Source organism: Dromiciops gliroides, chromosome 1 (assembly GCF_019393635.1).
Source record: "Dromiciops gliroides isolate mDroGli1 chromosome 1, mDroGli1.pri, whole genome shotgun sequence".
Taxonomy (NCBI): Eukaryota; Metazoa; Chordata; class Mammalia; order Microbiotheria; family Microbiotheriidae; genus Dromiciops; species Dromiciops gliroides.
This window is the reverse complement of record NC_057861.1, coordinates 5,646,457-5,672,078: the sequence shown is the minus strand read 5'-3', so window position 1 is coordinate 5,672,078 and position 25,622 is coordinate 5,646,457. Positions and strand designations below refer to the sequence as shown.

Below are 25,622 nucleotides of genomic sequence, written 5' to 3'. Positions count from 1 at the left end.
AATATACACTTGCTATTCCCCAGTGAGGGCCCAGAGGAAAATAGCCACGAACTTGTTTTCAGTAACTTAGGAGGACAAGTAGGGAAGGTGTGTGGTAGGAAGCATCCGGGGATCCGCATTGGCAGGGTCAGAATAGTAGAAGAACACAAGGCCGAGGGAGGCCAGAGCAGGAGAAATGGACGGTGAGAACAGGGAGGTCACAGGGAGGAGAAAGGAGTGAGGCAGGGAAGACGTGAAAGGACAGGACGTTTGAGTGAGGGAGGGGAGTCTGTGAGTTCAGAATCCTGGAGATGGCACAGTCGTGAGTGATGATGAGACCGAAGAAGTGACCGTCCCTGTGGGAAGCTGAAGCCGATGGAAGCTACAGGTCACAGAAGCTGAGGCTAATGGATGAGCCAGGAGGCCTCAGTGTGTCCGGGAGCTGAGCATGAGGAGTGGATCCCCCAAATGAGAGCCTGAGTTAGGTTATGGAGAGAGGGAGCCTTTTACCGTGAGAAAAGAGGCAGAGCAGCCCCAAGGCGTCGGGTCTGGGCTCTGTGACAGTGACCAGGGGAGTGACCCTCAGAGGAAGATGGCAGTGCAGGATGGGCACAGAAGTGGGGCCGGGCCAGCTTCTCCTCATTGGCCATTGGGTCAGGGACTACAGGAGGCTGTTCACTTAGCACAGACAGATCAGGGACCAAGAGAAGCTCGTTAATGATGGAGAGGGAGAGGAAGGGCGTTTGGGCGAGAGTCACCGAGAGCCTGGCTCGTCCAGCCCCTCATCTCCAGCATTCCAGGAAGATCTGTCAGTGTCATAAATGACATTTTTTCTTTTGTTTTTCCTTTTCAAAAACAGTTTTATTTCATTAAACATTTCCCAAGTACATTTTGAAACCTTTTTAGCATTCACTTTTTGAAGTTTTGAGTTCCAAATTCTCTCCCTCCTCCCACCCCTCCCAGACCCGTTGAGAAGGCAGACTCCGTGATATCAATTATGCATGTAGATATTTCCATATTAGCCATGTTGCAAGAAAAATTAAAAAGTGAAAATAATCACCTTCAATCGGCACTCAATTAGCATTTTTCCTCATGGGTTCTTGGGATTGTCTTGGATTGTTGTCTTGATCAGAGTGGCCAAGCCTTTCCCAATGGATCATTGTTACAGCATTTCTATTACTGCAACACCCTCATTGCTACTGTCCTGAAATTAGGAGGGTGCAAGTCACTCTGGGCCAAGACAGATTTTTCTTAATCTCTTTCTAGAAATTACATATGCCAGGAATGTCTTCCCTCCCTCACCTTCCCTATCACACTCATTCCTTCCCAGCTCAGTGACCCCCTTCTCCACATTCCTTTCTCTGGCCACATTCCCGCCGCCCCCCCCCCACTTACCCTTCACTTCACATGCTTATACCTCATGTTTTCAGGTACAGTTATATATTGTTTTTGAACATCTTTTCTACCTATTATACTATATTCATGTAAGCAGTTAGAGATATAAAATTTCCCCTAAGAGCTGCTTTGGCTGCATCCCATGAGTTTTGGTATGTTGTCTCATTACCGTCATTCTCTTGGATGAAATTATTGATTGTTTCTATGATTTGTTCTACCTGCTGTACTATAAACCCCATATAGGTAGGGGCTGTCTTGCCCAAACATTTTCCCTCTCCTAGTGCCTAGCACAATGTGCTGCATACAATAGGTGCTTAATAAATAGTTATTGAATTGGGGATGTGGCAGATCTGGTGTTAGGTAGATGAACCTCTGACTTGCAGCTGACAGTGGCATTTCTCTGAGACTTGGGATGGTGAGAAGAATGTGGTCCCTCTAGGCTCTGGACAGGGTAGCAGAGCCACGAGAGTCATAGAATTCAAGGTCGTTGTGACCTCTTCCAACCTCTTCGTTTTACAGAAGGAGAAACTGAGGCACACAGAGGGTAAGTCATTTCCCCTGGGCCATACAAGCCATGAGGAGCAGACCCAGAGTGAGAACTAGCCAGCTTCTCGCCTCTAAAACCAAAACTCTTTTGAGAAATTGCTGGAGATGTTACATCAGTACCTCTGATCGTTTCCTAAGCCATTCTTTGTGTAGACTTTCTTTAGCATCAAAGAAGTCACCAAACCTCGGGGTAGAGATTTCAGCCAGGCTTCCAGTGCTAATATTTTTTGTGTTGCTTACTCTTGCCTTTTGGTGGTCATTGTTTATATTGTTTTCTTAGTCCTGCATTACTTTGAACGGGTTTCTCTGAATTTCTCAGACTCCTTGTTTCTTCTTCCTTCATTCAGCCAATGATCATTTGTGCCAGATGTTGTGCCAGGGGCTGGGGATTCAAAATAGCCCTTGCCCTGAGGGAGCTTGCATTGAGAGGCAGAGAGATAATCTATAGCCAATCAGAGAAGTGCAAACCCCCAAAGTAAATACAAAGTGATGGGTCGGAGGGACCCCAAAAGGCCTTGTTCTTGACTTGAGCTTCATCAGGAAGCTTGGACCTCTGTGAGCCAGAGGTTAGGCGGGTGTGCCATCTACACCTGGCTCCTATGGATGTGGCCTATTCAAAGGCACTGAGACAGGAGATGGAATTCTGTGTCAGAGCAACAACATGGTACTTTTGTCTGGACTTGAGTTTGTAAGGAGAGGAATGTGCAGTGGGCCTTGAAAGTTAGGCTGGAACCACCTTAGGAAAAGTTTAAACACCCAACAGCCGGGCGGGTGTCTTATCATTGAGGCAGCAGGGAGAGGATGAAGCTTCTTGAGAAGAGAGTGACATAGTCAGGCCTGAGCTGGAGGAAGATCAGTTTGGCGGCTGTGTGAGCAGAGGGTGGATTGGATGGAATGAGGCCAGTTGGAAAAATTAAAATACTGTTAAAAAAAGGAAGAAGAAAAGGGTTTGTTACAGCACCACACTCATCTCTTTCCCTTCTATAGCACAGTCTGTCCAGCCATTCCACAATTGATGGATACCCATCTGGTTTGAGGTGTGTGTTTTTTCTGGCACAGACAGTGCTGCTGTGAATATCTTGGCATACGTGAGACCTTTACTCTGTCTTTGGCTTAGGACTCATGCCTACTGTTAGCACTGCAGGATCAAGGGGGATGAACGGCTTACTTTTCTCCACATTTCCAAATGTTACACGTTGGTGAGACAAGTTCACGGCTCTGCCAGCAGTGGGGATCTCCAACAGGGACGGCAGCCCTGTTTCTCATCTCTGCCCAGAAGTGAAACCTCACGGGTGTCTCCCAGTCATCAATGACCATGTAGAGCAGCCCAGAGCCAAGTACAGATCTCGGGGCTGCTCTGCTGGCAGCCTCTCCTGAGGCTGAGCCATCTGGCTGCTCAATCTCCAGGGCCAGTGATCAGCCTGTTGTGAATCTACCCACATCTCTTCCTCTTTCCCACAAAAATAGCTTCAATCAGCCACAATTTACAAAGTGCTGAGAGGCTGTAAATCCGGGTCCGCCGTGTTCCTTCCATCTGCCATCTTGTTGCCCTCCATAAAAAGGGAACGAGGCGAGATCAGCAGGACGAGGGCTTCACGGAGTTGCTCTGGCTCCCTAGGATTGCCACTCCCTAAATAAGGAGGACTAGAATGTAGCCAGAATTTAAGTCAAGCTCTGTAGCAGATTTGTTTGCAGATTCAGTTCTTTTCCAGTTTTTGAAAACAGGACAGAATTTGCCTTTCTTCGGGACCTCGTCCTTTTTCTACACTTTTTCGGAGTCCTGACAGTGACTCGTTGGCCATAGCAGCCAGTTCTTCCAGCCGGCCAGGACGTTTGTCTGGGCAGGTGGCCTGAGCTTAGCAGGGGTACTTAGATGCTATCTTGCCGTCTCCTTATTTACTTCAGGTACCAGTCTCTCCCTGCTTGCCCCGCCTTCATTCCCCCTCCAAATTCTTGGTGGTCCAGACTCAATTAGGGCAAAGCAGCGTGAGTGTAGACACCATTTGGAGTGACGGGAGTCACCCACAAGTCCCTCTGGAGAGATGGAGAACCAGCAGGCCTCTCGTTTGCCCTGCTACTGTGCACTAAGGTCCTTGGACCTCCCCCGCTGGTCTGCCTCCAGACCCCACAGCTGCTGAACTCCCAGAGCAGTCTTGTTTCCTCTGTGTCCACAGCCCTTGGCACATAACAAGCCTAGAAGATGTTTCTTTGCTTTATTCATTCGTTTTTGGTCAGTCATTTCAGAAGCTTTTCAGAGGCATCTGAAGTAGATGGAAAAGAAAGTCTGAGCTCCCCTTCCTCTTCATCACTAGTCACCCCCTCTCTTCCATCTTCCCCTTTTCACCAAGATCACTTTACAAATGATCCTCGGCTTTCCTTCCCACCTTCAGCTTGCTCTGAGCTTTAGTGCTCATCGTGCTGGGCCACATGTATACAGTCATCCTTCTTACGTGTCTTTTTAAGTCATTCCGTCACCAAGCATTTATTATGCACTTACTGTATACCAGATATGGCTCCAAGTGCTGGGAATACCAAGAAAGACAAAAACTAGTCCCTCCCCTCAAGGAGTTGATGTTCTAATGGAGGAGACGGTATGTAAATAGGGATGTAGAAGGTATAGACAGAGTAGATGAAGGTTATCTGGAGCTGGGTGAGAGTGGTGTTGGAGGGGACCAGAAGAGGCTTCCTCAGGAGCTGGGGCTGGAAGGAAACCAGGAGACCAGGAGGGGGCAGGGCTGACCTTTCCCAAGCCGCTTTGTGGTCATACCCCCAGGCGGGGAGGGGATAGATCCCTAAGGCTGTGGGGTTTGCTTCTGGCTCCTTTAAGGCACCAGTAAAGTGTGGCGATGGCCCCGCTGGCAGTGCCTGCCCCCAAGGTCGCTGTAAGGAGCATGCTGGGCAGACGGTAAGCCAACCCAGAAATGGGGGGTGGCTTAGCCTCCTTGTCTATGATTTTTATGCAGTGTCGTGCTTGGCCTTGGGGGGAATCACCCCTCTGAGCTCCAGAAAGGGAGCCAGCTTATCCACCAGAAGTGACCCAGCATCAGTCACTCACATTTGTAGAGCATTGGAAGACTGGCCCTGACCTAGGTCCGTGTGGAATAATCCCCTTGACTTTATCAAATGTTCTCCCCGCCAACAGCCCCGTGAGTCAAGTAGCTCAAGACTGCGTGTCCCCATTTCGAAGATGGTGAAACTGTGATGGAGGGTAGGGAAGGGATTTACTCGTTAGCCTGAGTCTGTCAGAGCTGGGATTTGAAATCCATACGTCTGACACCCATCGCCCCTTGTAAACATTTGGCATCTGCCGCGTTCAAGGTACATGAGTAAGAAGTGGAAAGTGGGGTTTATTTGCCTCACCTATAGAATGGGCCCTAGCATGAGCCCTTGCTCACAGTAGCCACTTAATAAATGTTTAGAGAGCAAACGAGTGATTGCCCCTCAGGACTGTCGTGAGGTTCAAATGAGGCGATGTGCTTGTGGGAGCCCTTTGTAAACCGCCACTCTGTACAAACACATGTTCAGATTAGTGGTCCTGTCTTCATCATTGTTGTTGTCATCCAGGAAGCCTTCCTGGAGGAGGAGAGTGTGGGAGGAGATGATGAAGATATGGAAGATAGGCCTATCAGCCCTGCAGAGGGGAGATGGCCGCCTTGTCAAATCACAAGGCAGGATGAGAGGCTGCATCTGACAAGAGCTGGTGTAGCGTCTCATACTGGGCATTCAAACCATCTTTGGCCCATACGAGCACAGTCAAGGAGATGTGGGTCCAGACAATGATTATGAGGGCTTTTAGTGGTCTGCAGACTCAGTGTAAGTCAGCTGCATGACGGCTGCCAGAAATACTGATGTGTTCATAGGCTGCCAGGACCTAGGGCATCCTTTGCTGTCTCAGCCTCAGTTCCTTCTTCTCTAAAATTAGGGGGAGGATCAGGTGACCTCTCAGATCCCTCCAAGCTCTAGGCTCTGTGACCCTCCATCTTGCCCAAGGTTGCACAGCCCTGGATGCCAGGCTCCCCAATCTCCTGTTCCATGCAGAGGAGTCAGCCGATGGGCATTTGTGGTGCCACTTGTTTGTTTCCCTGCATCCTCCTGACTTACTATGGAGTGTTTCAAGGGAAAACAGAAAGTGTGGGTTTCTCAGACAGCCCTTGGGCTGAATGATTTTTACAAGATTTATGGAGTTGTTGCTATGGCAACCAGAGCTCTGGAGTTGTGGCTGTGCCCTGGCGACGTGATGAACAACATCAGGGGGAGGAGGGATCGTGCCAAAACTCAGACTGTAGCAGCTGATGGGAGCCTTGAGGGAGGCAGAGCCCAGAAGACAGTCACTTGTATGTCCAGCTAAGGTAGTAATAATCAGCCTAATGAAGGACATTTCTGGGTCACTCTATGGTGCATAAAGAGCTTGGCCCCCATCATTCCTTTGGTCTTCACAGTAACACTTGCTGGAGGCCTGTGTACTAGAGGTATTTTTATCTCCATTTACAGATGGGGAAACTGGGGCTCAGAGAGGGTAAAATTTGCCCATGATGATGCTGATAAAAAAGTGCTTGGAGCAGAATTCAAAACCAAGTCTTTCCTGACTCCCAAATCCAGTACCCTTAAATTCCAATTCAACTCGCCCAGCTGTGATAGGAGCACATTGGGTCACAGGATCGGGTGGGGGGGTGCATAAAAGGGACCTTGGAATTCATCTAACCTCACCCTGTGAGACCAGAGAGTTTATTCAAAGTCACTGGGGCAGTGAGCAAGGTTTCGCTTTGAGGAGCTGGAGGGAACAGGCTTTCTGGAGGAGGCAGGTGGGACCAAAGTCGGGTACCAGAAGAATACAGAGATTTCCACATGCAGAGACAAAGAGAGATGCTGTGGAGTACGGCCTGCAAGAATTCAGAGCTGAGAAAGGATGGAACAGGAGTCCAGGACAAAGTCTGGTCCCACTTGTACAAAGCAGTGTGTAAAGTCAGTCAGTCCATCAGTGTGCGTTTATCAAGCACTTACTGTGTGCAAAGCACTGGGCTAATGCCAAAGAGACAAAGGCAAAAGCAGGAAAAGGGAGCAACGTGAAATAAGACTAGCCCTCCCAGGCCTGTTGTGAGATCAAAAGAGATAATAACTGCAAAACACTTAGTGCAATGCCTGGCTCTTAGAAAGTGAGTTGTGGTTTGGGGGAAGAAGGGGACAGAAAAAATGAAGGACGGCAGGGAGGAGAAGCAAAAAGCAATGACGTGAAAAGAAAACACTATCTCCATTCAAGCCAAACATATTGATCTCAGAGATGGGATACAGACAAGCCAAGCCAAAAAACCTGAACACCACGATGCAAGAGATAATAGGAGAAAACTGCTTAGAACTTCTGGTCACAGTGATCGAATGGGAAGAAAAATCTCTGTGTCAAATTTCTCTGATAAGAGTTTGGTATATTAAGATATGTAGGGTGGGCCAAAAGTCACAAATGAGTCCAATGTTTTAATAACTTACTGAAAAGTACTTTCTCTTTATTTTTTCACCATTTACGATATTTGATTTTTCACACATAATGTAAATTCATTTCCTATATAGACTGTATGTGATGCTGTGGTATTTGTAAATCAAAAACAAAAAACAAAGGAGTTATTAAAGATTTGTGACTTTTGGCCGACCCTGTATACAAATTAATATACACACATGTTACAAGAAGCCACTCTCCAATAAATAAATGCTAAGAGGATGTGGACAATAAGGTCTCAGAAGAAGAGTGGCAAATTCTCAACCCATTTAAAAGCTCTAACTCAATAATAAGAGAAATACAAATTAAAACAACCCTGAGGTTTCACCTCACAGTCTGCAAGTTGGCAGAGATAACAGGAGCATTTAGACAGCACTTTGAGGTTTGCAATGCTCTTTACAAATGTTATCTCATTTGAGCCTCCCAACAACTCTGGGTTGTTTCTATTTTAACTCCATTTTACAGATGAGAAAACTGAGGCAGTCATTTAACTTGCCCAGGATCACACAGCTAGTGACTGTCTGAAGCCAGATTTTAACTCAGGTCCTCCTGATTCTGGGTCCATTAGTGTATCCACTGCACCACACAGCAGCCTCAAAAGATGGGGAGAAGTTGTTCAAAAGATGATAAAAAGATGGAATAGTCCATGGTGGAGGTATTGTGGAAAGATAAACACTAATGCATTGTTGGTGGAGCTGTGGTTCAGTGCAGCCATTTTGGAATTGTGCAAAATTATGCAGGATAAAATCTTCATACCTTTTGACCCAAAGATGCCATTCCTAGGCTTGTCCCTTGAATCAATCATTTATAAGAGGACAGTCTTTATAGACACACATAGACACACCTACATATATACAAATTACCTATACAGATAGGTGTACATGCACACGTGTGTGTGTGTGTGTGTGTGTGTGTGTGTATCTCAGCACTTTTTGTGATAGCAAAGACTTGGAAACAATAAATGTCCATTGACTCTCCCACATTTGACTGTAAGCTCTTTGAGGGCCTTTTTGTGTATCCCCCGCACTTAGCCCAGTGCCTGACACATAATTGGCACTTAACAATAAATGTTTATTGATTGGTTGGGGAAAGAGTAAACAGATTGTAGTGCAGGAATGCAAGGGAATATTGCTGTGCTGTAACAAATGTGATGAGTACAGAGAAGCATGGAGAGACCTCTATGAACTGATGTGGACTGAAATAAACTGAGCCAAGAAAAAAATATACACAATGACCAAAACGATGTAAATGGCAAAACAACCACAAAAATAAAAGGTGAATGTTGCAAAATTATAAGCAACAACCACGGCTTGCGAGAAGAGAGAGGAGAAGGCACCTTTGCCCAACACCTTTGCAGTGACAGGAAGCCCACGAGTGTTGTACACGGCACATTTTCAGATTTTTTGATGTAATAATCTGTTATGCTGATTTTCTTTTTTTTTCTTTGCCTTAGAAATATTATTTGCTATAATGCCTGTGCATACCCTTTGGTCCAGCAATACCACTGCTAGGTTTATATCCCAAAGACATCCTCCAAAAGAGAAAAAGACCCATTTGTACAAAAATACTGATATCAGCTCTTTTTGTGGTGGCTAAGAATTGGAAATCAAAGGGATGCCCATCCATTGGGGAATGGCTAAACAAACTGGTATATGATGGTGATGGAATATGATTGTGCTCTAAGAAATGACAAGCAGGATGATTTCAGAAAGGCCTGGAAAGACTTGTCTGAACTGATGTATTGTGAAGGGAGCAGAACCAGGAGAACACTGCACAGAGACAGCAATACTGTTTGATGAAGAGCTGTGAATGACAACTCTTCTCAGCAATACAGTGATCTAGGACAATCCCAAAGGACTATGGATGAAACATACTCTCCTCCTCCAAAGAAAGAACTGATATTGATGGAACAGACTGAAGCAGGCTAGTTTTCACTTTCTTTCATTTTTTTCTTTTAATCAAGTTTTCTTGTACAAAATTATTAATATGGTCATGTTTTACATGATCATACTTTTATAACCTATCTCTGATTGTTTGCTGCCTCAGGGAGCAGGGAGAGGAGGGAGGGAAGGAAAAAGGGATAAAAATTGGAACCCAAAACTAGAAATTAAAATGTTTATTATTTTTAAAAAAGAAATATTATTTGCTGAATGAGATGGCTCTCTTGGAAAAGAATACTGGGGAAAGTTAAATAAAGACATAAAAATGAATTTTTAATGCATCAAGCAGGTTTTAAACCCCCACAAAGCTCTGAGTTCAGATCCCCTGACTTAGGAGGCCTTTGAGGTAATTGGGCCCCATAGAGAGACAGCCAGAAAACCCTGCGCTGGAGTACCACCATGTGGATCCTCTTAGGGCACCAGGTGACCCTCCTAGATTGTCAGTTGCAGAAAACATGCCAGCCTGTCTTGGGAGACGGAGTTTCTTCACCTGGGAATTCCCTGTGCCAGTTAAATCCAACATCTGATGCCTATTCCTGGCTTAATGACACCTTTGGTTTCTGTGGCATTCTGCCGCCATCCTATCAGAGGCCACCAGCAAGACAGAAGGGAGTTTTCTCCTCTTTACAGATTAACCAGAATTAGTGGGTTAAAATGGTACAAGAGAAGGAGCCCTGGGGGCGCAGCTAGGTGGCCCAGTGGATAAAACACAGGCCCTGGATTCAAGAGCACCTGAGTTCAAATGCAGCCTGAAACACTTGACACTTACTAGGTGTGTGAACTTGGGAAAATCACTTAACCCTCATTGCCCTGCAAAGAGAGAGACAGACAGACAGACAGAGACAGAGAGCACTCACGTGCGCAAGCAAGCGAACGCCAGCGCCCTGGATGTGATGTGACAAGGCCAGGAGCCATGCCCTGGCACTACCACTTACTGCCCGGATGATCCTCTCTCTTTACCACTCTCTGGGTGTCACAGATTCTGTAGAGCAAGAAGCTGGCCTCAGAAGTTTCAGTGACTCACCCAAGGTCACACAGGTGGTGAGCAGAGCTGGGGCCCCAGCAGCAGCCGCACTCTATTATGGACAGTTCTACTTTCTCACAAAATAGGAAGCTGTGATAAAAGCTTGGGAAAGTGAACACTCCAGGCTCAGGAGCAGCTTCCTTAAGAGAGACAGCGTCCAAGATTCTGCCGCCTCTGACTGGGGGAGAAGGCAAAGGCAGAGCTAATCCCAGGAGATCTGACAGGGCCTTGGCAGGAGAATGACTCCAAAGAACAAGCTCCTTTTCCCAGGGCATGTTGTAGGGGCAGGGGGCAGGGTCTGGCTAATTACAAATTCCTCAAGCCTTGCCCCCTGTCCCAATTAAACTGCTCTGAGGCTGGGAAAAGAACCTTGGCTGGGGCCTGAACCCATCCGAGGAATCTTTGGTAATTCACTTGGCCCTTCCCATTCACTTTCCCCATTAATATGGGTAGGTGGCTGGGAGGCCCTTTGCACCTTCTCTGAAGGTCCTACAGCCAATTAAGACAGCTTCACTTCCTCAGACTGCAGGTCTGGGGGTAACGAACTGGCGCTAACTTTGGCTAGGTCTGGGAAAAGGAAGTTGGCTAAGCACAGTATGAACCCAAGCCTGGTAAGTGAGAGGGGCCCATCGCCACAAGGTTGGTCCCTGGATCTTAATGCTTTAAAATGCTGGTGAGCCATGAAGCAGATAAAAATACAGAATGGCCTGGAGCTCTGGGCACACGTCCACATTCATGGGGATGACCATGCAGTGGCAGAAAAGGCAGAGGGCTGAGACTCCCCTCTTCAGCCTCCAAACGTTACTTCAGTTGTTGGTGCTCTGGGTGTGTGAGCATGCTCTACTCAGCAGCTAGCTGCTAGCCTCTGAGAGGACCTGAAGCCCATCCATATTGACATTCTTGTTATAAATGAAACCAGAAGATGCAGAGCAGCTCCGGCTCAGTGAAAGAATGGCTTACAGACTCTCGGCCAAAGAGGGACTAGAGGATGTGGCAGGGTCGGCCGCATTGTGTGCTTAAAGGAAAGAGGAGACATCCTTTCGTGGGACTCTTGGTCATCTTGCCTGGCAGCACTCCCAACACACATATGTGCCAACATCTGCTGCAGGGGATGAGGAAGGGAAGGAATCTTGGAGAGACCCTCCTGAAATCCTCCCAACCAAGCTCGCACAGACCTGGGTGCATGAGAGGGTGATGTGGCAAGGAGCAGGAATACATGCTTTGGGATCAGGAGGAAATGAATGGGAGCAGAGGAAGTCTGAGTCTGCCCGTCACCATTCAACAAGAGAGTAATCAGGGATGGCGGCTGGCGGCAGTATGGAACAGTATGACCAAAGAGTTGATTGATTCTGTCTTAAACAGGAAGCAGTGAGAGCCAACCCAGAGTCCCCTGTGTTGGTGCAGTCGCATCATTGGCTGGGTGGTACAGGTGACTGAAGAGGGAGAGCAGGTGCTGGGGGAGTGCAGCTCGAGTCATCGACTTGTAGTGGGCCCAGTCGGCACCATCCTGTGGCTTCTTCCATTGGTGTTCATCCAGTATGGAGAAGGGAGCAGAGAAGTCGGTCGTGGGGCTAATTCAGGATCAGGACTTGAAGAGATGGATGGTGGGGATGTCAGCAGGACAAGGAGGTATCCAGCAAGGAAGGCAGGAGAAGGGAACAGGCTTCGCAAACCCTTTCCTCCAGCGGCCTCCCAACTGACAATGGGTAAAGAAGTGTGAAGAGTAAAAGCTGGGGGCTCTGGGAGCATAGGGGTGCCCTCTGTAGTGATAACAGGGAAGTCTGAAGAGCAGAGGATGCAGGGAGGAGGTAATGCAAGATGTCTAATTGGCAGTTGGAAATATGAGTCTGGAGGGTGACAGAAAGTTTAGGGCAGGATAAGTAGACTTAAGAATCACCACCATGAAGATGATACTTGAATCCATGGAAGCTGATGAGGTCACCAGGTGAAGTAGTACAGAGGGAGAGAAGAAGAGAGCCCAGGACAGAGCCCTGAGGGACACCTATAGTGAAGAGGCATAGTTTGGGGAAGGAGCCAGAGAGAGAGGGAGGAGGAGGAGCTAGAGAGAGGGAGGGGGAGGAGCAGGGAGAGGGAGGGGGAGGAGCCAGCGCGAGGGAGGAGGAGCCAGAGGGAGGGGGAGGAGCCAGTGCGAGGGAGGAGGAGCCAGAGAGAGGGAGGGGGAGAAGCCAGAGAGAGGGAGGGGAGGGGGAGGAGCCAGAGAGAGGGAGGGGGAGGAGCAGGGAGAGGGGGGAGGAGGAGCCAGAGAGAAGGATGTCCCAAAAGCCTAGAGAGAAGAGCATCTTGAGGAGGAGAGAGGGATAGTCATCGTTGGAGGCTGCAGAGATGCCAAGGAGAAGGAGGATGGAGAAGAGGCCACGGGAACTGGCACTTAAGAGATCACTGGTCACTTTGGAGAGCACAGTCTTGATGGAATGATGGTGTCAGAAGCTGGATGCAGAGAGTGAAGAAGGGAGTGAGGGGAGAAAGAGCGAAGGCCCCTGCTGTAGACAGGCCTTCCCCAGGAGATTAGCCACAAAAGGCTGCAGAGATGGGGGACTCCAGCTAGAGGGGACAGATGAGTCAAGGGAGGGTTCTCTGAGCATAGGGGATGAAATCCTCCCCCATGTCCCCTCTGTCTCCAGATCCAAGCTCCTGTGACCCTGTGGCTGGCACAGTGAATTAGGAGAGGTTGAAGCTATCGAGGGAAGACAAGTCAAGTTTCCACACCAGCACACTTCCTGTCAATAGTAATGGCCCAAGCTCTCAGTGGCCATTCCCACCAGTCAGGTCAGGTGTTCAGCTTTGCTGGCCAGCCCCACTGGTGTAATGGTGCCTTCACCACTTGACTCTCTTGTTGCCCTCTCTGACCCTGGCCTCCTCAGCATTTGACTTTTCTAAGTCATCGTGTGAGCCTTGCTTTGAAACACTTTGGGATGTGGTCAACCCTTTCTAGGGTTATGGGAAACACTCCCTAAATCTAAAACCACCTTAATTGGATACTCTTAATTATTGGGGGGGGGGGAGTCAGGGCAGGGCAATGAGGGTTAAGTGACTTTCCCAGGGTCACACAGCCCCTAATATTTTTAAAAAATAATTTAAAATTAAAAAATAGAATTGGCCAAATGGAAAAGGAAGTACAAAAGCTCACTGAAGAAAAGAATTCCTTGAGAATTAGAATTGGGCAAGTGGAAGCTAATGACTTTATGAGACATCAAGAAACAATGAGACAAAATCAAAAGAATGAAAAATGAAGAGAATGATAAATAGCTCACTGGAAAAACTACTAACTCGGAAAATAGATCCAGGAGAAATCATTTAAAAATTATTGGACTGCCTGAAAGTTACAATCAAATAGAGAGCACAGACATTATCTTTCAAGAAATTGTTAGGAAAACTTCCTTGATATTCTAGAACATTGAAAGAATCCACTGATTACTTCCTGAAAGATATCCCAAAATGAAAACTCCCAGGAATATTATAGCTAAATTCCAGAGTTCCCAGGTCAAGGAGAAAATATTTTGCAAGTGGCCAGAAAGAAGCAATTCAAATATTGTGAAGCCACAGTCAGGATAACACAAGATTTAGCAGCTTCCACATTAAAGTATCTGAGGGCTTAGAATATGATGTTCCAGAAAGCAAAGGAACTGGGATTACAACCAAGAATCACCTACCCAGCAAAACTGAGTATGATCCTTGAGGGGAAAACATGAATATTCAGTGAAATAGAGGATTTTCAAGCATTCCTGATAAAAAGGCCAGAGCCGAATAGAAAAATTGACTTTCAGATACAAGACTGGAGAAGTGTAAAAAGGTAAACAGGAAAGAGAAGTCCGAAGGGACTCAGTAAGGTTAAACTGTTTAAATTCCTACATGGAGAAAATGATACTTGTAGCTTCTAAAAACATTTTCATTATTAGGACTTTAGAAGGAGTATATATTGACAAAGGACATGGGTGTGAGTTGAATATGATGGGATGGTTATCTTAAAAAAAAAGTTAAAGGGTGAGAAAGAGGAATGCACTGAGAGAAGAGGAAAGGGAGAGGTAGAATGGGGTAAATTATCTCACATAAAAGAGGCATGAAAAAGCTTTTACAGTGATGGGGAAGGTGGGGGAGGGAGAAGCACATGAACCTTACTATCATCAGAATTGGCTCAAAGAGGGAATAACATAGATAGTCAGTTGGCTGAGATAGATTACCCTACAGGAAAGTAGGAGGGAAAGGGGATAAGAGGAGGTGGTATGTGTGTGTGTCTGTGGGGGGAGGGTGGATTGGGGGAGGTAAACATCAGAAGCAAAACACTTTTGTTGTTGTTGTTGGTTTGAGGGGGGGTTTGTTTGGTTTTGTTGTTGTTGTTGTTGTTTTGGTTTTTGGTTTTTGTGGGGCGATGAGGGTTAAGTGACTTGCCCAGGGTCACACAGCTAGTAAGTGTCAAGTGTCTGAGTCCGGATTTGAACTCAGGTCTTCCTGAATCCAGGGCCAGTGCTTTATGCACTGCGCCTCCTAGCTGCCCTAGAAGCAAAATACTTCTGAGGATGAACAGAGTGAAAGGAGAAAGGGTAGGCTAATCAGAAAATTAGGATGGAGGAAAACACATAGTAATCATAATTATGAAAAAAATGACATCATTTCTCAAATATATCAAGAACTGAGTCAAGTTTATAAAAATAAGAGCCATTCCTCAATTGATAAATGGTCAAAGGATATGAACAGGCAGTTTTCAGATGAAGTAATCAAAGCTATCTATAGTCATATGAATTGATGCTCTAAATCACTACTGATTAGAGAAATATGAATTAAAGCAACTCTGAGCTACTACCCCATACTTCTCAGTTTGGCTAATATGACAGAAAAGGAAAATGACAAATGTTGGAGGGGATGCAGCAAATGCACCATTGGTGAAGTTGTATACTAATTTATTCTGTAGAACAATTTGGAACTATGCCTAAAGGGCTCTAAAACCATGCATGCCCCTTTGACCCAGAAATACTACTACTACGTCTGTATCCCCAAAACATAAAAAAACAAAAAAGAAAAGGTCCTATATGTACAAAGAATACATTGGCTCTTTTAGTGGTGGCAAAAAATTTGGTGGCAGCTAAACAAGTTGTTATATATGGTTGTGATGGAATTCCGTTGTGCTATAGGAAATGATGAGCAAGAAGATTTGAGTAAAACCTGGAAAAACTTACATGAACTGATGTAAAATGAAATGAGCAGAATCAGATAACACTATATACAGTAATAGCAATATTGTACAATGTTCAACTGCAAATGACTTAGCTCCTCTCAGCAAAACAGTGATCCAAGGCAGTTCTGAAAGACTTGTAATGAAAAAATGCTCTCCACCTCCAGAGAAAGAACTGATGGAGTCTGAATGCAGAGGGAAGCAGACCTTTTTAGGACTTCATTTTTCTTGGTTTGGTTGGGGGTTTTTTCCAGTCTGTGTTTTCTTTCACAACATAACTAACGTGGAAATATGTTTTGTATAACTGCACGTATATAACCTTTGTCAGATTGCTCGCCTTCTCAATGGGAAGGGGAAGGGAGGGAAGAAGGGAAAGAATTAGGAACTCAAAATCTTAAAACAAATGTTAAAATATGTTTTTATATGTAATTGGAGCAAAAGAAAATATTAAATTATAAAGCAAACCAAAAAGCAGCTGGGAGGCTCCTTGGTGATGTGTTCATGGGTATGATATCCCTGTACAGTGAGAACTTCAATCCATCAACCACTGACTGAGTGCTTCTGGTGCCTAGGGCCCCAAAGGCCATATCAGAAATACATCCAGAGATGGAACAAGGCATTGGCTTTGCCTTCAAGATGCTCACTGTATAATAGAGGGGAATGAGAGGTGGGCACAGGACCCAGGATGCCAGGCAGAATGGGGAGAGAACACCAAATTTGGAGTCCAAGGCCCTGAGTTCAAATTCCTGTTCAACCACTACCATTGTGACCATAGACCCGTCGTTTCTTCTCTTGAGGATTCACTTTACTCATTTGTAAAGATGTTGGACTCAGTCATCTTGAGATCCTAGAGATAGAGTTGACCATCAAGTCCAACCCCTTCATCTTACCACAGGGAAGCTGACACCTGGGGAACCAGGGGCCAGGCTGGGGTTTGAATCCAGTCCCTCAGATGCCCAATCCAGCCCTGGGGTCTCTGTACCAGCTCTAAATCCAGGGACCCTCCGAGAGCCCCTAAAGGCTTGGAGGAAGTCACAAAGGCCATCGAGGGCATAGGCCCAGGGATGCCCATGAGGAGGATGGGGGAGGGGAGGTCCATCTGTCACATTGTTGGGGGGCGGACCTTAGGGACCATCTGGTGCAGGCCCCTAATTTTCAGAGAAGGAAGCAGAAGCCCCCAGCAAGGTTATTAAAATAAAACCAACCCCAGAGGTGCCTCAGAGGCTTCTAGTCCCCCTGCCTTTTCTACAGCTTCCCCAACTTGTGCAGAGCTCAAGAAGAAGGGATTGCCAGAGCTGTGGGTCAAACCCAGGTTCCCTCCCTCTGAGTCAAGTCTCCCCGTGTCTGGCAGGAACACCATCAAGCGAGGCATTTCTTCTCTGCCTAACCATCCTTCAGATATTTCAGAATCACCAACAGAAGGGGCCCAGTGGCCCAGCCCAACCTGCTCATTGCATAGATGAGATAAACCCAGGCCTTTGGTGGCATCCCTCTTTGGCCTTCTCATCAGAGCATTGAACTGGAGTCAGGGAGACCCGAGTTCTAGGCCAGGCTCTGACATTTCCATTCAGCTGTGGGGACGGGGAGAGGTTCAGAAATCTCATTCTTGATCTGTCAACTGGACATAGCCAGTCTGGTCCAGTCTCCCTCCCAGGGTTAATGGATTGAGAAAGTCCTGTAGAAAGCCGGAAGTTCTCCTTACTTGTGTCTGTGGTGATTGTCGGCACAGCACACGAGAGTGTAGGAACGTGTGGTTTCAGAGACTAGCCTGCTTCTCCCACCAGGTTTTGGAAGATTAGAAATCATGGGGGAGTCAGTCTCCTGTCACCCAGTCCTGGGCATCAGCAGCAGCCTCAGAGGGCTGGGATTGGAGGGTCACTCCAGGGCTTCTAGGTAGGAATTGGAGCCAGAAAGCTCCCTTATTTCACAAAGCACAAGGCTGAGGAGCAGAGAGGAAGCCCCTGGTCCTGGGAACAACAGGCTGGGCTGGGTTTCAAACCCAGGCCCTCTGCTCCCTGGGGCCTTGTTCAGGGGGCAGGAAGGCCAGGGGCTCCTATCTCCCCTCCCCCACCTCTTATATCAGCACTTGTAGCATGAAAGCCGCACACCTTCTCAGACCTTTTCCTCCGGCTCTTCCTCTGTGGCCTCAGCCTCTGTCCTCCATGGTAATGGTCCCCTGCCTGACCTAAATGCCAGAGGCCCAGAGTGTGGCCAGAGCCACCACTGCCCATCTCTGTGTGTTGTGCATCAGTTTGTGAAGGGCTTCTTGCTCACAGGAGGTGTTAACGCTCCACACAGGGAGCACAGGTGTGGCCATTTCTCAGAGGAGTAAGCCACAGAGAATGGTGGAAGTGGGCCTCAAGCCCCAAGCAGAGAGTACCCTTTCAGGCATGCTGGGGGCCTTCCTACTCCCTGTACATCCTTGGGCGAAGTAGCTTCCCTTCCCTAGGCCTCAGTTTCCTCCTCTGTAAAATCAGAGGGTTGAACTAGATGACTCAGAAGGCCCCTTTCCAGCTTGTAAGTCTCTGGTCCTATGACCTATAACCTAATTCACTCAAAGATGTGAATGGCTGATAACTTGTGGGACTATGGTCCGTCTCTCTAGTCTCTTCTGGCTCCCGAGCTCAAGGGCTCTATGAGAGGTGACTTGTGGGCTTAGTGGCACCGTTTCATTCTGGGGAAAGACTGGACACAAATGTGCGTCGTGTCAGCAGAGACCGGCTAATTCAGACATTCAGCCTCGGCCACATGAGACTCAATGGAGCTGGTTTCCCCACCCTGCGTGACGGCTTTTGTACCATGTCAGTGCTTTCTTTTGTTGTGCTCTTCATTCTTGGCGTGAGGGTAGGAAACCTTCAGAAGTTGTAGCTCTGAAAGAAAACATTCAGACAGCTATTGGGAATATGGCGACACTTTGGCATGGCGAGGTCGGGCATTTTAAGAGTCATTTAAGGGCAGCGAGGTGGCGCAGTGGATAGAGCACCGGCCCTGGATTCAGGAGGACCTGAGTTCAAATCCGGCCTCAGACACTTGACACTTAACTAGCTGTGTGACCCTGGGCAAGTCACTTAACCCCCATTGCCCTTAAAAAAATAAATAAATAAAAATGAAAAAAAAAAGTCATTTAAGCCCACAGTGAAACAGGACCAGTCGGGGGCAGCTAGGTGGCGCAGTGGATAAAGCAACGGCCCTGGATTCAGGAGGACCTGAGTTCAAATCCAGCCTCAGACACTTAACACTTACTAGCTGTGTGACCCTGGGCAGGTCACTTAACCCCAATCGCCTCACAAAAAAAAAAAAAAGAAAGAAACAGGACCAGTCTCACCAAAGTGCCAAAGGGAAGGGTGGTGGAAACTAAGAGCAGTGGCAAGGACTAGTGAGCGATTGCTTTCAGAGCCACTTAATTAATCCTCGGGGAAAAAGCAAACCTTCGGAGGGGCTGGCAGATTGGAAGTGTGTGTGGGAGAGGCTTCTTGGAGCTGGGAGAAGAGTGAAAGACCATTCTGTGAAGAAGAAATAACTTCTCATGGGCGAGACAATACAAAGACTGGAGTCCTAAAGGTGGGGAAAGTAATTTTTACTGATGAAACCTATTTTTTCATTCAAAATTGACCTGAGATGAAAATAAATGTGTTCCACTGGCCTGGGAGACTCCCTTCATATAAACCCCATGGAGAACCATTGAGCTATAATCAAGGATAGACTTGGAAAGTAGTCATAATCACAACAGTAATAAAAACCAACGTTGATGGAGCACTTTAAGGTTTTCAAATCACTTTACAAGTGTCTCATTTAATCCTCAGCCTGAGAAGGAAGTGCTGTTGTTATTCCTCATTTCACAGATGAGGAAACTGAGGCAAGCAGGGGTTAGGTAACATGCTAGCTGGTATCTGGCTGCAGGCCCCGCACTCCAGGTACTGTGGTGCCACTAAGCCGGAAAAATGAACTTTCCTAGTACACTTAATATCTCACGGCATGTGTGGTTTCATGATGAAAACTTAAGTGTCAGAATCTTGTGAACTCAGTGCTAGTCATGCCAAACGAGTGACTGCAGCAAAGGGAAGACAAGAGTCCCTGGTGAATGTTTTTAAATGTGGAGCGAGTGCAGTGCAGGGAGTTCATTGTGTTAAGTCACCGTCTTTCATTATTTCCCTTTGTCCCACTAATTCCCCACACGGCTGTGCTTCACCTGCTGGGCCCTGGCCCAACTATGCCCCCCCCTCCCCCACCCCACCCCCTCTTTCATCCTTGGGCAGGACCTGGCAGGTGTTTGCTGAGTGAATGAAGGAGTCATTGGGTGAAGGATAAGCAGAGCCATTACGCCCAGACTCCAGGGATCTGTGCTTTGCTTTGGCCTGCACGGCCCTGGCGCAGGCAGTGGTATTCTTGGGTTCTCGGGGCCAGAGCCCATCATCCCCACTGCCCTGTGGCGATGAGCTGCTCCGGACCCGGTCTGAGGATGGCAGGCTCAGTCCATGGTGCATGGTAGGGTGTCCTAGCATCATTTTCTGAGGTCCGGGCCATGGTGGAGGGTGTGAGGAATCTGGGAGGACTCTGATGGAGGGAGCCCACCACTGGATGGCCAGGTGGTGCTCGTCCTACTTTGTCAGACTCTCTCGTCCAGGCGCTTTCTAGGTCAGCATGTTTCCCATCAACCCGTCTCTTCCTTTGGCTCATCTCTGCAGCCTCCAGCTTTCAATGAGGAATTGTGTTTTTCTTTGTCTTAATGCATCATGGGAGAATTGTCAACTCCAAGTCTGGCTCACTAGGGAATCTTGCCTGAGTTCTTCTCGGGAACCACCTTTTGCTTTTGACAAACAGCCAGTGGGCGGGCATCCTTCTCCTTGTGGGGCGTCCCAAACACGCCTTCTCTCCGTGCACCCTCCACTCTGGACGCGGGGTGGTCATGGGGCAGAGAGGAAAGAGCCCCGGGTGTTGCTTCAGACCCGCTTCAGGGCTGGTTTGGAGGCGCTTTGGGCTGTGGGGAAGCAGGCACTGGGTCAGCCTCACTTTTGGCCCCCTTGATGCACCCCCAGTATAGGAGAGGTGCATTTACTTCTTGTGTCACAGACATATTCTCCTAGGCTATCATGGCTGCCTTGTGACCTGCAGTCTTGGAGAAATAGCCAGAATCGATGGGATCACAGACCCATCTGAGCATTTGAGAGGCTGCTGATTGCTATACTATCAATTCTATACATTTATAGAAAATCAAATAAAAATACATTTTAAAAGGATGACTTAAAGATGAAATAATCTGGGGCAGCTAGGTGGCGCAGTAGATAAAGCACTGGCCCTTGATTCAGTAGTACCTGAGTTCAAATCCGGCCTCAGACTTACTAGCTATGTGACCCTGGGCAAGTCACTTAACCCCCATGGCCCCGCAAAAAAAAAAAAAAAAAAAAAAAAAGATGAAATAATCTTTGAGCCCATTATCAGTAGAGAAGTGGACCACTGGAATTTATCTGGTAGTGAAGTGGCATGATCAGCTCTGCATGACTTGGGTGGTTGTAAGAGTACGAGTGGTATTGTATTGTCCCCATTTCACAGAGGAGGCAATTGAGGCTTTAAGAGGTGGAGTTGTCCAGGGTCCCAGAGCCAGCCGGAGACTGAGCTCTTGGATTCTTTCCCCCAGAATGCACCTGTTCCCACCTTCTCTCCCTCTCTCTCTCTCTCTATCTCCCCTCCTCCCTCTCCTCTTCCCCCCCCCTTTTTCTCTCTCCCTCCCCCTCTCCCTCTCTTATCTTATCTCATTTTCCTCACCCCAACCACCGTGACCAATCTGTTGGATGTAGGAGCTCCCTTCTCTGACACAGAGCAGCTCCTCTCCGACTTAGTAGAAGATCTTCAGGCTGTGGCCAGTTGAAAAGGAGCAAATCCCTCTGATCTTGGCTGACCCTGGAGAAAGCCCCAAGGAGGAATCGGCATGCACCAGTGTTTGGGTGCCCCGCCCCCGCAGCCCCACATCTGTTTTTCTCCTTTGAAGTCACTCCTATGGCATCCAGGCACAAGTGTTTACTACCCACTCTGGGTTCAGCAGGATGCCCAGGTGGTCTGATGGAGACAGACGTATGCCCTACAGGGACCTGGGGACCCCCATCCTTGAGGTAGGGGGAAAGACACACACATGAACATCAAAAGTGACTTTAGAGACAGGTGATTACCTCAGACAGTGCATTGTGTCAATAGCGAATAAGCATTGATTAAGCACCTACTGTGTGCCAGAGATACAGATACAAAAAGAACAGTTCCTGCCCTCAGGGAGCTTCCAGGTTGTGCATCCAGGCGAGAAAAGATGTGTGAGCTGAGCCCCCCCCCAAAATGGAGGTTTGGGGTTGACGCTGCACCCCCAGTCAGAGGGACAGAGGCTGGAATGAGGTGGGATACCACAGCTGACAGGGTCTTGCAGCATGATGAGGTGCTTCCAGGAATGAGCTTCCCGGGGCACAAGGAGAAGTCAGAGAGGAGAGACAGAGGCCAGGGTCCTGGCCCGGTGGGGAGGACTCCCAGAAGGTTGAGTGTACACCGAACCTCAGAGAACACACCCAGGGAAGGGGCTCAGGAGGGGCAGCGGTTGGAGGAAGGCACAGTTTGTGCATGAACTGGTTCGATTTAGAGTCAGTGGCCAGCCCAGCCAGTCTGCAGCTGGAAGGGGCAGGGAAGGAGGAAAGGGGGGGAGGTCAGAGCCAGATTGTGAAGGGCCTTGAACGTCAGGAGTGAGAACTTAGATGTCACCGATGGGCATTAGGGAGCTTCTGACGTCCCCAATGCCCCTTTTCAGCATCCATCCTTTGTTCCTTGGTATTTCACATAGGAGGTACAGAACGATTCCATGGCTTTGGGAGTCTCTTTGGGGAATCCCACCATCTTCTACTGGAAAGGACCCCAAAGGCTTAATGCGAGTCATCCCCCCAACCTCCCCCAAAATGGTCATTCGTCATCTCGATCCCCGCAGAGCTCTGGTGAGGGGATCCTGGTCCCCCATGAGGCCATCCATCCTGCTGCACTGGTCTCTTCTATGTGCAGGGCTCAGGTCTGCTCAAAGGCAGCTTCACCATTGCCTCCTGGTGAATGGCACCTGTCACACTGCGGGGGCCATTCATCCCATGCAGACTCTTATGTCTCTGCTAACCAGATGTTGTCTTTTCTCTCTGCTTCCCTTCCTCCTGCAGATACCGATGATGCTTCTGGAAATGGCTTGGAGCTTTGTTGTACATTAACAGCACTAGTCACCTACCGGACACACCACCTTACAGGAGCCCTGCTGGACGACGGCCAGGTCCTGCCTATCTGCAAGGAAGAAACGGCCCAATCGTTGTGATACTTTAACCAAAAAAAGAAAGAAATATACTAAAGCATAAACCTGTCCAGACTTCTTTCTCTGCCATTTGCTAACTGTGGTCATGCTTTCTCTAATAGGGGCTTCTCATTTCCTCCTTGTGTACACCTCTTTTCTATGAAATCCTGTGTCAGTATTTTCCTAGGCTCATGATCTCATCGATATGAAATCATAGGAAAAAAAACTCTCTCTCCCCGCACTGCTTGTACCAAAGGGAGATGGACCACCTCGGGAAAGGGCCTTGGTTGTTTTCAACTAAATAATCCATGACAGCCTGTCCCAGTTGAACATGTTTGTTCCTGTCCTGTTTGATTGTCTCTGTACCATCATATGAGGTTTTCATAATTCCATTTATGATATTTTCCCACAAACTAATTGACAAATAATAATAAAATAATAAAATGTGTAGATGTCCATGGATGGGTGATGTCCACCATGTCCTTCTAAGAGGTCATCTGTAGTTTCCTCCCATCTGCCTCATGACTGGTGCTGTGTCCTGCCTGGGGAGTCACTAGGCCCCTTCCCTCTCCCAATCTTGTGACCCTGTGGTGCTGGGCAGTTTAACTCAGAACGCTGTATCTAGTGCCTTATGTGCAAACACCCCTGTGCCTTCAGCGACCCCTGTCCTGAGGGAGTCTTTCACAAGCCACATCTTCTCACCCAGTGAGTGAGCCCCAGCGAGCAAGCTCTTTAAAGGAGAGGTGCTATGGGAGCTGCTTGGAGGGGGATGGCACTGAGCCCCCTTCCTGTACACAGCCCAGGGCCCCTCTCTCTCTCAGTTGGGTTCTAGGCCCACCTGCAGAGAAAGGACACCATTGCGGGGACCTTGTCTGCTTAAACTGGACCATTTGAAAACCTCCTTGTGGACCACACTCTAGTTTCCAGCCACATTGTGTTTGTGAGTTATGCTGACCTCCCCACTCCCAAGGGAACCTTCCTCTTAATCAGTCACATGCCTATCATCTCTAATCTTATCCAGTTTCCTCTTCCTCCCACTCTCCCCTGAGCCTGCTAAGGGAACCAGGAAACAAGGCAGTCTGTAATGCATAGGAAGGCCCAGACAGCCCCTGGGGCGGGCTTCCTGAGAGCACATGCAGCCCCAGGTTGTTGGGGACCCTGCTCTGGCATATGGTCTGAGCTTAGGGCCACCCACTACTGGGCCTCTTGTCTCGCCATCATTTAGGTCTCTGCTCTAGGACCGTATTTGAATGAATTCGTCCAAACTTAGCCTGCGGTACATGCTGGTGCCATGTGAATGCCACGGTGCCCTGACCTCAAAAACTGCTGTGTAATCTCACCTTCTGGGTTCTGTGACTTTGTGGAATATCCTTAATCTTATTAAAAAGTTCTTGTTTCACCTGGTCCGTCTCCTACTTTTGTCTCCCCCAGCTTCCTTTCTATGGTAAAGTCTCCCATTGGTCTAGCTGGCTGACCCAGACCTCCACCTCTCTGGGGACCTGGGCTGGTAGGGTTCCATGCTACTGATGGGGGTGGGGGGTGGGGGGGAAGGGACACCACAGCCCAGGAAAATAGAGGCCAAAGTTCAGTGCATCCAGCATTTGTGAAGCATTGACCATCCTGCACTGTGCACCAAGTAAGAACCAGGTACACACAGACAGAACCACAGTGAGCTTCCATCCCAGTAGAGAGAGGCACAGAGAAGAAATCCAGACCGTGTAGACAGTCATTTCTTGGGAGGGGAAGAGGAGCTGCTAAAAACTGGGGGAATCCCCCCACAGAGCTTTATCAAGCACCTACTATGTGCTGGGGACACAAGGAGAAAAGAGGAGCTTCCAGGAGAAGCCTTCTCTAGAAGGGGGCACTTGAGAGAGAGGCAGAAGTGGTTTGATGCATCTCAGATTTAAGAGCACAAGATAAGGTTGGAGCTGAATCTTGCAGAAAGCCAGCGAAGCTGAGAGGCAGAGAGATGGGGGGGGGGGGAGATAGGATGGGCAGGGCAATGGGAGACCCAGAGCAGAGTCATTGGAGCAAAGTGCATGGAGGAGGAAAGTGGAAGACCATAGAGAAGACATATCTCTGGGGCAGGGTGGGGGGAGGGCAGAAACAAAAGAAATTTACATGAGAATCTCATTGGCCATTGGACAAGAACAGCAAGTTGTGCATAGTAGATTGGCAGGTTCATGTACAATCATCTTTTGTTGTTCCATGTCATGGAAATGCTTGTTTTATTCCATAAATATGTATTAACATCATAATAATGAACAGAAGACCACAAAGGCAGAAAGGGACCAGCTTTTGAAGACCTTCAAATGCCAGGCATGGATATGGTTGACCTAACAGTAACAGGGAGCCACAGCTGCTCATTGAGTAGGGGCATGATGTGGCCAGACTTAGTTTTAGGAAAAAAACAACCACCCTAGTGGCCGAGAAGAGCATGGATTGAAGTGGAAAGAGATTAGAGGGCAGGGAGACCAGTTAGGGATTGCTGGATGATAATAGGAAAATTAAGAAGGAAGGAAGGTGTAGGGGGAAAGATAATGAGTTCTCCCTTGGGTCTAAGATATTCCACGAAGTGCAGGACTAGAGTTCAGGAGAGAGGCTGGGGGTGGATATAGAGATCTGGGAACTATCTGCATAGGGATGGCAATGGAATCCATAGGAAGCCACCAAGTGAGAGCCCAGTGCAGAGCCTTGGGGCACCATGGCTCGTGAGCATCATGTGGATGGATGAAGAGATCATCGTTAACTTTGGAGAACAATTT

The 25,622-nt window shown here is 47.9% G+C and overlaps 1 protein-coding gene across 2 annotated transcripts in view; it reads left to right on the top strand.

Moving 5' to 3' along the window:
- LOC122736701 (septin-2) overlaps window positions 1-24,256 on the top strand; it is a 136,266-nt gene extending 112,010 nt beyond the window's left edge. For both annotated transcript variants that reach the window (XM_043979086.1, XM_043979087.1), the window contains exon 13: window positions 22,733-24,256. The gene's annotated coding sequence lies outside the window, so the exon portion shown is untranslated. The remainder of the gene's footprint in view (window positions 1-22,732) is intronic.
- The last annotated feature ends 1,366 nt before the right edge of the window (window positions 24,257-25,622 follow it).